At 35.4% G+C, this 13,993-nt stretch overlaps 1 pseudogene; it reads left to right on the forward strand.

The window, feature by feature from the left end:
* The window catches only part of LOC102886979, a 39,666-nt pseudogene extending 33,152 nt beyond the window's left edge, over nucleotides 1-6,514 (forward strand).
* Nucleotides 6,515-13,993: the final 7,479 nt, after the last annotated feature.

Below are 13,993 nucleotides of genomic sequence, written 5' to 3' on the forward strand. Positions count from 1 at the left end.
CATCAGAAATAAGAAACAAAAGTCAATATTACCATGAATAAGATGTTTTTACCACAGAGTGTTTTAAGATTCAAAATGATAGATGTAGAAGCATCAACAAAGCATATGCTTGTAAGTGGCAGGCTATCAGTAATGTCCGGTTAAATTTTCATGTAACACATCTGTGCCTGTGAATGTGCTATGTGCATACTGGCATGAACTCCCAACCAATGCACTGGAGGGCAAGTAAAGGGTGGAAGTTGTTAGCCGTTTTCTACTAAACTAAGGAATGAAGGCATGGTGATGCTATATAGAAATCTAAATTAGCTATGAATTTCATTTGACTATTTTACTGAAAAATTTGTACTTACATGTTACCATATGCCTTCTATTAAATAGGTAAATAGAAGGATTGTGCATCCCTTTAAAGTATTTAATTTTTTTTTTGGAGTTTACTTATAATTTTCCCTTTTTGAATTAAGTTTATTGGGGTGACAATGGGTAATAAAATCATATAGGTTTCAAGTGTACAATTCAATAATATATCATATGTATATTAGATTGTGTGTTCACCACCCAACATCAAATCTCCTTTTATCACCATATATTTGACTCCATTTACCCCTATCTACCTCCCCCAACCCGCCTTTCCCTCCAGTAACCACTAAACTGTTATCTATATGAGTTTTTGTTTGTCTTGTTCATTTGTTGCTTTCAGTTTTATATCCCACATATAAGTTATTTCACTTAAAGTATTTAATTTTGGTATGACTACAGATTCATTGAGAATTTAATAAAAAACTATAGAAACTCTTTCTATAAATTTACACATAAACCTGCCTCTAGCATATATTATCAAAGGGTTCATAGCTTAAAGACTATTTTGTGTACCCCAGGTTCTATGAATCCCATATCTTAAAAACCTCTTTTTCTAAAATATATGCTGATGGCAAGTGGCCCTCCTTTGTATAATAGGGAAGATTCCTAACCAAGACAATGAGAAGAGCGGATCCTCCTGGAACTAGACTGCAGGGAAACAAATTGTGTTGGCTCCACTGTGACAGAAATACTGAATGACAGACAAAAAGAAGAAAACCGAGGCATGAATATGCTGTTTATGCTTCAGAAGGAGTTTCCCTTTAAAGTTGTTCAGTTAATTGGGAGTTTACTGAGAAAGATATTTTAGTGACTTCTACTGAGTATAATTAACAATAAAAGAGAGATTCTAAATCAGGCTCTGAGAGGAAAAAAAAAAAAAAACCCTGAAAGAAAAAATAAAAAAGAGAACATGTTCAAATAAAGTAAAGAGAACACTTAGAAGAATGTTGATTTTATCAGAAAAAAAAATTTATCCAGTCTAGAGTATTTAATAAAACCAAAACCATGTTTAAAGGAAATCAAAAGATCAGCATGCATATTCTTTTGAGACTGGGAGAGAAGATACTTGATAGTTCAAAAAGGATTTAGAAGGAAATGTATCATTCTGCACAGCTAGTTTTGGCTAGAGACATATAATTGAAAAGAATATATTTAGCCTTGCCTAGTTAATAAACTATTAATGGAAGAGAGCAGCAAAGAGCTTAACTGACCTTCTGGATCTTGTCAGAATCCTGTCAAGAAGGTGAAAGAATGACAGCAAGTTAGTGACTAAATGACAAAGGCTGGCAAGGCTATGAGTTTAATGAAATGTACATTTGAGAGGCTGATTTAGAACAGATGTGCTCAGAGTCAGTAGATAACACTATAAATACTATTTTGTTATTTATTCTTCTTAAGTTGCCAGTATTCTGGTATCCAGGTATTTACAAATTTGGCATGAAGGAGATAAAGAGTAATATGTGTGTATGTGTATGACTAAGATGGGGACCTTTTCTATCCACCCTTCTCTCGATTACCCTGTATATCTCCCTTCAAAACTCTTCTCCGTGTGACTCTTACTGGATGATAGTATGTCCTTTTTGCCACACTGAGAATAGCATATCTCTATTTTGGTGTTAAACATTTCTAGATGTAGATACCTTCTAAGTTTATATGAATATATACATATTTTTTAATTTTATTACTATTTTATGATTTCATTTCAAATATTATTATTTTTTATTATATAAAATATATAATACGCAATATGATAATCTTAGAAAGTAGACAAACAGTAGTAATCACTGCATATACTTTCTCTTAATTTCCCCTTTTTCTCTGAGGTTGAATGGTCTGTCATTTCTGCTTTCCTCTGCTTACCCTCTTTACTTTTTCAGATTAGAGTCCTCTGCAGTTTGGATCATCTGCACATTGTCTTTAATGGTCACCACAAATTGCCATCTCAGTTCCTGAGTCAATGTGACCTTACGGGCTTTGTGCCCAGAACTTGGAACTCAGTATCAATGCTCAAAATCACAATTCTCAGTAGGGAGAAACTGATAGGTCTGGCTTCAGTTAGATACCAGTCTCTGATCCTGTAAACTATGGCCAAAGGATTGAGTTCATGTGGGACACAGGGATGCAAACTCCAGGGTAATAAAAAAGGCAGGGTCTTGGAGAAAAGAGTGTGAGAACAAGAAAGAAACGTTCAATATCACTAACACAAAATTCTAAAGCTTTATAGATTCGATACTGTTATTGCTTTATTAAAGGCTCATTAAGATAAACTTATTCTTTATTTTTATTTATTTAGTTTTTAATTTGATTTAAGTATCAAAATCTAGGTAATGTTTCTTAACTGTTTGAATTGATAACTATAGTTACATAATGTAGTGAGAAAAGTAAATGAGATTTAAAAGCAGAAAATCTGGAGACCAAGCCCATTGCCATTCACTAGTCACTGAGTAAGTCCTGTAATCTCTCTTACCCTCACATTTGTTACTTTGTTACCTGTAAAATCTAAGTAAAAATAAGGATACATATTTAAGTGGTTAATATGAAGACAAAAAAGTTCATGTATGGGAAAGGGTCTCAAAAACTGTTAAGGGCTAAACATGCTGCATATGACATCACCTTGTTGTAATACCCTTAACAGTTTATGCATAGCTGTGCAACATCATAAGTGCTTAGATGCCACCTGTCCATCAGCCAGTGCCCATTTGCATTATAACTCTCATTCTACTACTGTCATATACTGAATTAGTCAAGCTTGTTTTAGTTATATATAACAACAAGAACAAAATGACTTTTGCTTAAATAAGCATAGGGAGAACTGGATTAAATTACAGGATCCAAGTCCTAACCAAAAATCAGAATGAGCAGGATCAAAGCTAGAACTAGAGACCCTGGCAGGTTCAAGGAACCTCCACTGGAGAGTAACATGATCACAATCACTGCTCCTCTGAATGTCACTCAGACAGTTTTAAATTTCTTCCAGATAAAATGAGATTTACTCCTGTTGTCTAAATGTCTAACACTGAGTCTGTCAGTATCACATAGTGAAAATCCAGTTCCTGAGGCCCCACCTTGATATTGGTGGCAGTTTTGAGAAGGCAAAATCAATATAAAACAGGGCATCACCCCAAAACATATCTACTATAATTGAGCAGCAATCATTTTTATCATCTAATTATACAAATGCCATTATCCCCACAGTATATATTCATTTTTTCTCTCTTGAATTTGATTTAGTATAGAGAATTTTCCTGTATATATGTGTTTATTCATATTCTTTTCCCCTTATTCTATGTGTCTATTCATCTCTCATCTTTCTGTTCATGGTTTAATTTTATTTTATATTTGTTGGTCATATTTCTCTGTCTCAGTATACTTATGGCTGCTCCAACTCAAGTTCAAGGAATAAACTAGACATTAATAAATGAAACCCAATTCTAAATTCTTGGGAAATATGGGAAAGATTATGATTTGACCCAACCTGAGCCAAGTGTCTATTTACCTGTGGCTGGGAGGCAAGTCACAATACCAGCTTTTTACATAGTGCCAGCCTTAAAAGGGAGCAGGATGTCTAAAAGCTGTGAGTGATTAATTTTCCTTAAAGAAAAAGGAATGAGTTGGGCAGGCACATAGAAGGTGTAAATGATAAACTCTAATCCACCCAATGAATGCCAGAGCAATATTTATAGACATCTCTATCTTTAGAACCTGTGAGCACTTTAAATTCAGTCTGTCCAAAACTGAACGCATTATCTTCAGCGAGGCCTCCAGTCTTTCATGTTGCCATTGGATACATCCCTATTCTCTTGGTCCTCTCACTGAAAATATTACAGTCTATTTTGATGCATCATCTCTATTATCACAATCACCATTTTCAATCAGTTAACAAGTTAAGTCATTTTTGCATCTATCATTTCCCGGGCATCTATATAGTGCCTCTCAATTTTGTTTGCTCCTTAATTTACCTAATTCTACTACTCTTTTTCAGACTCTTATTATTGAGCCAATGTAATACAATATACACAAAGGGGGGGGAAAAAAAACTTCTTTGTCTCTAGTTATCTTTTCTTTAATCTTAAAAATTTTTGCCAGAAAAAGTTATTGCTCAAAAATGGTTCTCTAAATAAGAAACCTTCAAACGCTTGGAACCTGCTCAGTTCCAAATTTCAAAGCCAGAATTTAAAATAATGCCTGGAACATGTGTCTATCTGACTTTCTTATCTGATCCCAAGATGCTTCCTCTATATGGGAAAAATGTGACATTTAAAGTATTATCTGTGCTAATAATGTGACTTATCGATGCATGAAAGACTTCTTCTTGATAAATTGAACCTCTTCTCTTTCTTACTACCATGGTTTTGTTCATGTCATTGTTTCACTGTAAAATAGTACCCCACCACCCAGACTGGCCAGAAGCCTAGGAAAAACAAAACAAAACAAAACTTCATTTTCAATACCTCTTTCCTTGTACCGTTCTCACCACAAAATATGGGAAGAATCTCTTTTTAATATAAGCAGTCATTGCAAATCTTCTGCCACTTTCCTCTATTACATACTACATCCTGATCTAAGTATGTCTTTAATGTTTTTTTATCATTCTTTCCCTTCCTCTTCAGCAAAGAAAAAAGAAACAAAGAAAAAGAAAAAGAAACAAAGAACAAAGAAAGAAAGGAGAAAGGGAGGGAAGGAGAGAGAGAGAGAAGGAAAAGAAGGAGGGAAGGAGGGAAGGAGGGAAGTAGGGAAGTAGGGAAGGAGGGAAGGAAGGAAGGAAAGAAGGAAGGAAGGAAGGAAGGAAGGAAGGAAGGAAGGAAGGAAGGAAGGAAGGAAGGAAGGAAGGAAGGAAGGAAGGAAGGAAGGAAGGAAGGAAGGAAGGAAGGAAGGAAGGAAGGAAGGAAGGAAGGAAGGAAGGAAGGAAGGAAGGAAGGAAGGAAGGAAGGAAGGAAGGAAGGAAGGAAGGAAGGAAGGAAGGAAGGGAGGGAGGGAGGGAGAGAGAGAGAGAGAGAAAGAAAGAAAGAAAGACAGAAAGACAGAAAGACAGAAAGAAAAGGAGGAAGTGCTTTAAACTCATTGAGGAAACTCCTTGAAGAGATTGTCTGAGTCATTTCTCTTTTCCTCAAGACCATCAAACTATACAGAGTATAAGTAAAAGCAAGGGTTCTTATAATATTAAGATGGAATCATTTCCTGGGCAGCCCTCATATTATTTGTACCCTGCCTTGGCACTCTCTCACAAGAAATCCATACATGCAATGTGCAACCAAGAAATAAGTTCCTCTCATTGACTCCCAATAAAAATCTTGGCTTAAGGTCGGTTGATACATGCTTTTCATTTTTTATTTTTTTACTTAAAAACCAATAAATTTCACTTCCTTCCTCAAAACCAGAGCCTAAAGGCAGCTCTCACCAGAGCCCAGCCTAGCCAAGCCCAGCGCCCACTGTGTGCATCCCCCTCCCCAACTGTGCCTTCACACCAGGCCAACCTCAACTCCCTGGAGGCAGTGAAATGCAAGATCCAGGCACTGGACCACACGCAGGGTCTGCAGCAGGAGGTGGACAGCAAGCGCAAGCAGTGCGAGAAAGCCAAACAGGAAGTGGCAGCTCTCAGCTGATGCATCCAACTCATTGAGGGCTCGAGAATGACTGGCGATAGCCCTACAGAAGCAGGAGGAAGCAGTAAAGGCTGCCAAAGAGAGCAACAGTGGAATGAATGTGACAGAAAACCGGGCCATGAAAAATGAGAAGATGGCACTCCAGGTTCAAAGAGGGCAAGCACTTTGCTGGGGAGGCTGACAGTACCTATAAGGAGGTAGCTCTTAAGCTGGTCATCCTGGAGGGCGAGTGGGATTGGGCAGAGAAGTGTGCAGAGTTGTCTGAAATAAAATGTGGTGACCTGGAAGAACTCAAGAATGTCGCTTACAACCCAAAGTCACTGAAGGCTACCTCTGAAAAGTATTCTGGAAAGTTGGATAAATATGAAGAAGAAATTAAACTTCCATCTGACAAACTGAAAGAGGCTCCAATCCATGCTGAACTGCAGAGAGAACAATTTCAAAACTGGAAGACGATTCATGACCTGGAAGAAAAACTCAGCCAGGCTAAAGAAGAGAATGTGGGCTTACATCAGACACTGGATCAGATACTAAACGAACTTAACTGTACATAACTAACAGAAGCTCTAGACCTCCATGTCTTTCTCATCTTTAGTAAGAAGTTTTGTTTTGTTTTGTTTTTTGTTACTGCATCTGCTCTGTGCTGGAAATGTCAAGCAAATTAAGAACATGTGACCAAATATTTTGTATCAGAGAAGCTTTGTGCACCAGTTAAATCTAATCTTCTCCTTTTTTTTTTTTTTTCCAAATGCCACCAGCTTTTTCAGCTCTATTTTTATTCTTAAATTGCATTTATTCCTAAAGTAGGCAGGGTGTTTCCTGTTGAACATAATCTCTTAAGACTGAGGTCACTGGTTCCTGGGAGATTAGACAACCCCACATTTTCAAAACATAAACTCCAATATCTAGTCACTGGTCAATTTAAAAGCACAGAACCTCTGGGTCACCGTTAGACACATTACAGGAGGCCAGGGACCATCGCATTAAAATGGGTGATTGTTCTCCATCTAGAGAAGAGGGGGGTGGGATGTGTGCTATTGTGGGAAATGATAAACCACAGATAGATTAACCTAATCACCCTGGCTCTTTTCCACACTCTGCCATGTAGAACAAACATTTTTTGAGCTGTCATCATGAGAATGCTTGGAAAATAGTCATAATATTTATTCTGATATGAGGCCATCCACTAAGCAAAATGAATATGGTAGAATTTAGTCCTGTTCAGGACTAAATCAAAGACAGCTTGTCATCAGTAACTGAACAAGAGCATTTTTCTCTTAATAAATGCTGGGCAGAGGGGCCTCTCTGTCAACAGAGATAAAGTAACTGGCCTAACTCTATCTCCTCTGAACTTCAGGGAATGTAAATTGAAGATTTACATATCTAGGACATTAATTCCTTCTTCAGGACCAAGTTAAAAGACTAGGAAGCTCCTGATTAAACTGGATATGGAGTATTTTTGTAGACAGAGCAGCACATTTCGGTTGTTATATTCTTGCTTTATCGGTCAACATCTCAGAGCTGAAATATTCCATATTTGGCAACACGTGGGGAAACTCAAGTTAACAATTCTGACTAAAAATCACCCTGCTTCTAGATTATCTGATTCCTCTGGCCCTCACTCCTGTTTATTATGCATCACACTAACCAGGGGCTACACTAGCAAATTGTACAACTGAATAAAAGCCACACTTTTCATTTAGATACTTGCAACTGTATCATATGTAATAGTATCGCTCTTTCTATATTTTGGTCCAATAAACTTTTACATAAACTATAAAAAATAATTCTAAAGATCCTTCTTGCTTCTGATAGATGTACTCAGAAGACAAGAAAATGTGATGACCAAAATTGTCTCAATGCCACAACCTCCTCCATACATACACACACACACACACACACACACACACACAATTCAGGGCCTCGCTTGGATGCAAGATTGCATTTTCAAAAGGAAAATGGCATTATATCTATAACTAAAAAGCAAGTCAATACTTGTGACCCAATTTGGACACTTTACTCTGATCAGCTATAATAGCAACTTTCCTTTTCTCTAGGAACAAGCAGGGTGAGGGTTGGACACCCAACAAAGGCTAAGTTTCAGAAGAGCTCCCCATCCCTAAACTCAGGGAAAAGATTTGCTTACTTCTGACAGGAGCTTAATAGATATGAACAGCTGAAAATTAATTTGGAACTTAGATTCCATAATTTACAGTCTTCTAAAACAGTAATCATCCTATGTATCATCTAATATACATGAATATCATAGGACATTTTTCAAGAATAAAATCTTTTAATCATGGAATTTACCTTTATCTTGGATGACCTAGTCCCTGGTTTTTTAAGAAACCATATTTCCTATCAGAAATACAATGGCATAAATGCACAATCAAAGATTTCATAGCAATTGAAATTTTTTTAAAAAATGGTGTGAAAGGTAAGGAACTCATGAAATTTATTCCTTTTACAGATAACTAAAAAATAATACAAAAAAATATTCCAGAGGTTCAAAGCCCTAATTTCCCAAGAGGCAAGTGGCAGCATTCAACTTATTCTATTTCTTCTTCTAAATGTTGTGTAAATTATATGAATATAGCAGATTGCACAACTTTTTTTCTAGAAATGGATGAAAAAATGGCACCTGCTTAGACAAATCCCTAGACACTTTTTTGTACCATTCTTCTATGAGGACAAACTTTTAGCAGATACTGTTTATGCTGAGAGGGAAAATGTACTACAATAATGAAACCCTGTGACAAATGGAATAGACATATTGTTTTAGTACATTCAATATTAAAGATATTTTACTTTCAAATATTTCAGGTTTGAAAAAATCATACAGTAACATCTTTTAGAATTCACCTTGTAGAGGCAATATATTCTGATAGACTATATTAAATCATATGGCTAACCTGTAAGAGAATGGTGGTTAAAAAGAATTTAGAAATATCTTCTTCAGGTATCTGTTAATTCTATTTTGTAAATATTAATCAATTCTTTTACAGTTTAACTAAAATAACAATTTTATGTGTATTATTCATGGTTAAAAAGACTGCCAAAACAATATCTTCCTCAGTAAATGTTTTGTTTCTCATATTCATGTGGCCAAAAACTTGGCACTAAGAAAACGTAATAAAGTTACTTTATTGTATTTTAATCCTAGAGATTTTGGTTTGCCAAGAGAATTAGTGTTCCTGCAGAAATAAAGCCTTCCTACAATCTCTGAAATTAAGTTTTTGTTAAAATACTTATAAGCTAAAAGTGATAAGGGATAAGTAAATGTATATGAGATAGCGGGTCAGAACAAAAAAGAAAAAAGTACCCTGTCTACATATAATCACCAAGTTGTTTTGATCCAAACATTTATTTTTGGCAAACAATCACCTACACAAAAAGAACAAAACAATCACCAAGTAAGGAAACAAATAGCTTCTAATGTCTACCTAGGGAGGAAGTTGGCACATAAAGGAAAAATGAAAGGAAATTTTACCATGGAACAGAATAAACAACCATGCAGTAAAGGTCTTCACATCCTTTGGAGACAGCCTTACACACCGCAATGAACCCAGAAGATCATATTTCCTACCTATAGTCATATAAAACATTCATTCAAGGAACATAGACTTTTATAAGAGCATTTTGTGGTAGAATTTTTATAGATGGCATTAGAAGAGGCAGTTAGGAGAGTTATAGCTCCAGTATGTGTACAGACTTCTGAAATAGCAAGTAAAACAAAAATGACAACCCATCACACACACACACGCACACACACACGCATATGCACACACAAACCCTTTCCTAGCCATTTTTGGTTCAGAGGAGACAAACATTATAAGGAGACAAAGAAAATTAAATAACAGTATTATTATGATAATCTCACTACAAAAAAAAGAGTTGTGAGAGTTTTAAGATGTTTATTAATTTAACACATTCATTAAGTTCCTACTAAGTGCCAGGGACAGTAGATGGAGCAACAAATAAAATACATAAAAACTCTGTCTTCAGACAGCTTAGAATCTAGTAAGGGAGATTAAAGAATACAAATAATTAAACAGCTAACTAATTTACAAATATGAAACACACTGTGAGGAGTAAAGGGTTTTCTCCAAGTACATTATAATAGATTCTGCATTTCAGATGAATCATTTTGGGAAGGTCTCCAAAGAGGTTTCCAAAGACATTTCATCACCTCTTTGACTATTCACCTGACATGTGCCCTCACTAACCATGTACTAAAAAGGCGGCACTTGGTGTTTTGACTTTATTGCAGTGGTGTGCACAGTGGGGTGCTCTTGTACAAGGGGGGATGATTTAGGAGATTGGATCAAATCAGATTATCAAAGATACCAGAGAAAACTATCTTTCTGTCACTCTGCATTAATTCATTTTTAAATGACTCTAATTCCTGATACTATTTCTGTATTACCACATTCTCTCTGACTGATAATAACCATTTATTGAGTAGTTTTCATTTCATTTAATCTTTTCAACACTTTCAACGAGTTAGATGCCATTACTGTTATATTAATACAAGGACACCATGACAGAGAAATAAAGCCTAAATGTGCCACCACACAATATGAGTTACTGCTATGTATCCTTCAGTAGGAAACTCATCCTGAGGTGTATTGTCCTAGGACCAAGTCTGAGAAAAGTGAAGGATAAATGCATTGCATCCATCTTTGTCTATTGCAATTTTGACACTCTATTTTAAGTGTCTTGGTCTTATGTGTAGAGCAGAGTTTTTTATGTAAACATTAAATCGTTTTAGAGATTTGGGCAAATGAACTATTTTTAGGCTTTTCTATAGACCAAGATTAGTTTTCAGATGTTGTACGATGCTCCAAAGAGACTAATACCCATTGGAAAACAAATAATGGGAATGGAATCCTTTGTTCCCGCTCCTCCCTTGCCAGTTTTGTTACCAGGATTAGTAGTAGATTATGTATAAAAACAAAGACAGAAAACTACTCGGGGTGTTTTTATTTGACGTCCATATTTTCCTGGGAATCTAGCATCTGATTAAGCCAACTTTTCAGTGAATTGGACATAATGCAGTGAATTGGTTTCATAATGTGGATTCACACATTATAAATTAATGTTTTAGTTGGCATTGCAATACCTCAACAAAAAGAAATGTTTAAGAGCCATTCCCCAAACAGGAGGATTTGATTTGCTTTTGCTATGGCAATGCCGGTGCCCAACTTGCGCTGTCCAGCTGAGCAGAACCTCTTCTCATGCTCAGGGATGTCACGCCTTGGAAACTGAGGAAAATCAGTGGCTCGCCAGCCTGGCGAATCATAATCATCACATGGAGGGATTTAATCAGGACAGATGTCTTGTTCTCACCTTCACATATGACTTGTTTGACTCATGTGGGGCCCGGACATTGGTTTGGGTTTTGGAAACCAGTTCACAAGGTGATTCTAATGTCTAGCCAGGGTTGAATTTCAATTAGCTCTGTTGGCAGGATAAAAATAGGGTAATCTCACCAAACTCAACTCTAAGTTAACCTGAGGAGAGAAAGAAGAGACCATTCTAATGCTGCACAATGGCCACAGCAGAACTGATGGTGGTGGTGGTGGCGGAGCTGTTGCATGTTTGTCTGTGTGGGGGTTTGGGGAAAGGCAGCTTAGAATCATGTAGCTACACTGGCTGTGGGGAGATTATATGCCTATTCCACACTCAGTAGACAAACAGGAATATAAATGAATTTCTATGAGGAAAGTAGAAAGTTTCAGGTTAAATAAATCTGGTGATGAATTTTAGGGAAAAATCTGAGTATAAAACTTAGGAGGCCAGTGGAGCAAAAGATTAGACAGCTTCATTGTGAGAAAGAACATGAAAAGCTATCTAATTAGATTGGCACTTTAACTTTCTCTTTTGCTCTGTTAGTGTGTCCCTCACAATAATGATAATTTTACTGACCAATCAATTTACAGAGACCATTAATCAAATGACATTTACTTTCTCAGCAGCTGTGGAAATGGGTATACTTGTTTTTGTCTTTCTCTCGATGCCTGATTATGACTATTTATGCTAGTAAATTATCACAAAAGAGATTTAACAGATAGAATAATAAAATCCTTCCCAGTTTACCTCAAACCTAGAATCACAATTGTCTGTGTCTTTGTCTTTTGCTTTTTAGCTCAGTTTTTCATATGATTTAGTGTTGAGGAGAATTTGTTCTGCAATGCCTATTTACCTTTAGCCAGGATATTTAACCCCACACAATGCAGATTTTCCAGAGGTACAATATGAATTACGTAGTGCAAATTTTCTATCTCCTTCAATTAATTTATACTCTAGCATACAACCTCAATCTCGTTTTCCATACCACACAAATTTAATTTCCTTATTTTTCTTTAAATCACACACTGTTGTTATCATCTAAATAACAGGATAACAGGATCAGATAGAGTAAGGCAGATAGTGTAGAGAAAATAATGTCTATGAAACAGGTTACATAATCATTAATGAAAGCAATGTATAAAAACAAAGACAGAACATATGTTAGGCTTCTACTACATGCAGAATATTACATAGGATCTATGACTCTCAATCAAAGAATATATGTTAGGCTTCTACTACATGCAGAATATTACATAGGATCTATGACTCTCAATCTTTAGTGTGTAACAGAATCACCTAGAAGATTTGTTGATACACAGATTGCTGGGCTGTACTCCCTGGACTTCTAAATCAGGTGTGAGATGAGCCCAAGAATTTGCATAAAATTCTATTTAATGTTTTGCTACTGCAAATCTATTTTCTATTCTCTGTTCAGTAATGTCCCTTTAGTAGATTAAAATTGGCCAGGATGAAAGTATCTACACCACAGAAATCCACAAATGCTACAAATCAGGGATTCCCTGCTCCCTCTCTCCCTCTTTCATAAGCCAGTTTTTACATATTTCCCAGCAGACCACTGGGACACTGGTATTTTTTAAAGCCCTCTCTGATTCACATGTTTAATTGGTGTTGAGAATCAATCATTTATGGGGTAAGTTATAATAAGGAAGACAGACAAATACATAGTATCTGTTATGATTATATATGATGTTATTAATAAATAGAGAACAAGAGTATGTATAATTGACTCCCTTTAGGGAAAATAACTGATTTAAAAATATTTGTTATAGCTAAGTTGTTTTTATCTTGGGATTTCAAAGATATTTAACCTTAGAAAATCAATGTAATTGATTATATTAAGTGATTATTGGAAAATAACCTCATAATCAGCTCATGATATTAAAAATAATTGTTGAAAGTCGATGTCTATTTATGATTTAAAAAATGTTTTTACTAAACTAAAAATTGGGAATAATTATTTAAATAAAAAAGTGAACATCTACTAAAAATCTATACATGTCATACTTATTAGCGAAATGTTAGATTAATTTATTTTAAAATTAGAAATATACAAGGATATTCCCTATTGCTTTCTTCACTCAACAGTGTACTAGAAACAATAAATGAGAGAGGTGGTATCGAAAATAAGGCTGGTATTTAATAAATGATGCTAGAGTAACCGGTTATATACAAGAAAAAAAACTGAATTGCTACTAAACAAGTAACTTGAAAAACAAGTTCATGTAGATAAGAGTCAACATAACAAATAAAGGAACAAAGTATATAAATAATAAAAAGTTTCTTCAGAATCATGTAGAGAATATCATATAATACCTTAGTGAATTTGGAATATAAATGTATTTAAGTCATAGAAAGCATAAGTCATAACAAAAGATTAGTAAATTTGACTTCATTGCCATTAAGTATTTTTTGTCCATACACATATACATACAAATGAAGACGTCATGATGACATAGCCACACACCACTAGTGAGAAAAATATAAATTAAACCTCAATGAGATAACCTTGTAGAGCCATTCAATTGGCAACAACTTAAATTGGATCAATTCCTAAAGTTTTTGAGGAAAAGAATTACAACCCTCATACCCTCATACCCTCATACTCTGATAGTACTATATATGCAATGTAAAAATCACTTTGGAGATGATGGAGACATTAT

The sequence above is a fragment of the Pteropus alecto genome, unplaced genomic scaffold (genome assembly GCF_000325575.1).
Source record: "Pteropus alecto unplaced genomic scaffold, ASM32557v1 scaffold81, whole genome shotgun sequence".
Taxonomy (NCBI): Eukaryota; Metazoa; Chordata; class Mammalia; order Chiroptera; family Pteropodidae; genus Pteropus; species Pteropus alecto.